At 38.8% G+C, this 1,659-nt stretch overlaps 1 pseudogene; it reads left to right on the top strand.

Annotated features, from left to right (window-relative positions):
• Nucleotides 1–235: 235 nt before the first annotated feature.
• On the top strand, nucleotides 236–1,201 carry LOC123239004 (annotated as a pseudogene).
• Nucleotides 1,202–1,659: the final 458 nt, after the last annotated feature.

Genomic DNA, 1,659 nt, shown 5'->3' on the forward strand with positions numbered 1-1,659 from the left:
GCCCCTATATTCTGGCCCTTATACAGCTGAACTTCAACTCAAAACTTTTTTTAAAAAATGTACATTTCTACATATAAAGCGGGAAATAAAATATTACTATAAAAGAAATTGAGATATTTATCAACTAGAGATTGATTGAACAAGTCATGGTATATGATTGTACTGGAATACTAGTTGTGCCATAAGAAATTATAACATTATTGTGCTATAAGAAAAAATGCCTAGAGTCCAAGATCATGGCTCCCTAGAACCCTCTGGCAGGGGTGGGGTGGGGACGGAACTGGCCATGTCTGAGGTGACCTGGAGTCTCTGGCAGCACTGGGGCACCAGCTTCAGGAGAGGCAACAACTTCGACTCGTAGGGGCAGCTGGTGGAAGCGATAGACGAGTACCAGATATTAGCAAGACATCTTCAGAAAGAAGCTCAGTCTCAACATAATTCTGAATTCACAGAAGAGCAAAAGAAGACCATTGGTAAAATTGCAACATGCTTGAAATTACAAAGTGCAGCCTTACAGTCCACACAGTCTCAAGATGAATTTAAACTGGAGGACCTGAAAAAGCTAGAAACAATCTTAAAGAATATTCTTACTTATAATAAGTAGTTCTGCTTTGATGTTCAGCCTGTCCCATTAACAAGAATTTTAGCACCTGGTGAAGAAGAGAATTTGGAATTTGAGAATAATGATGAAGAGGGTGGTGCTGGAGCAGGGTCTCCAGACTCCTTCCCTGCTAGAGTTCCAGGTACTTTATTACCAACGTTGCCATCTGAACCAGTAATGACTGTTACTATCAAAATTGAGAAAATTGGTCTGAAAGATGTGGGCAGTGCATTTATCCCTATATTACAGTTACTGTAAAGGATCTGAATGGTATAGATTTAACCCCTGTGCAAGATACTTCTGTGGCTTCAAGGAAGGAGGATACCTATGTTCACTTTAATGTGGACATTGAACTTCAGAAACACATTGAAAAATTAACCAAAGGTGCAGCTATTTTCTTTGAATTCAAACACTATAAGCCTAAAAAAAAGGTTTACCAGCACCAAATGTTTTGCTTTCATGGAGATGGATGAAATTAAACCTGGGCTGATTATAATAGAACTATACAAGAAACTCACTGACTTTAAAAGAAAGAAACTGCAGTTGTTGACCAAGAAACCACTTTATCTTCACCTCCATCAAACTTTTCACAAGGAATGACCATGGTATGTATTATCCTGAAACTTCAGTGATCTGAACCCTTCACTACAAAACCATGGTAGCTCTATGTAGCACATTGATCCTTCAGTAGACTCCTAGGAAACCAGCCCTCCTCATGCCAACAAATGAAAAGTGAGATCTGTTCTATAGCTGTACCACAGAAATGTTCACAGCCCTGCCTGTCACTGGAGGCCAGAACTACAGCATTCATTCATAAAAAAAACTCCTTTGGTCTACAGGTTTTTCCATAGATTTTTAAAAATCTTTGAATTGTGTGAAGGGTAACAGTTAAGTTTTAAATTTACTTACTATAGGAAACAACACCAGAGGCAGCCAAGAAAAACTAACCTCCTTGCAGGTTTTACTCCCCTAATTCACTTTTGTTTCAGTGCACTCCTTTGAATCCATGTGTTTATTTCCCCCCGAAAGCCAAAAGTAGAGCATCACTGTAGATATAT

Source organism: Gracilinanus agilis, chromosome 3 (genome assembly GCF_016433145.1).
Source record: "Gracilinanus agilis isolate LMUSP501 chromosome 3, AgileGrace, whole genome shotgun sequence".
NCBI lineage: Eukaryota > Metazoa > Chordata > Mammalia > Didelphimorphia > Didelphidae > Gracilinanus > Gracilinanus agilis.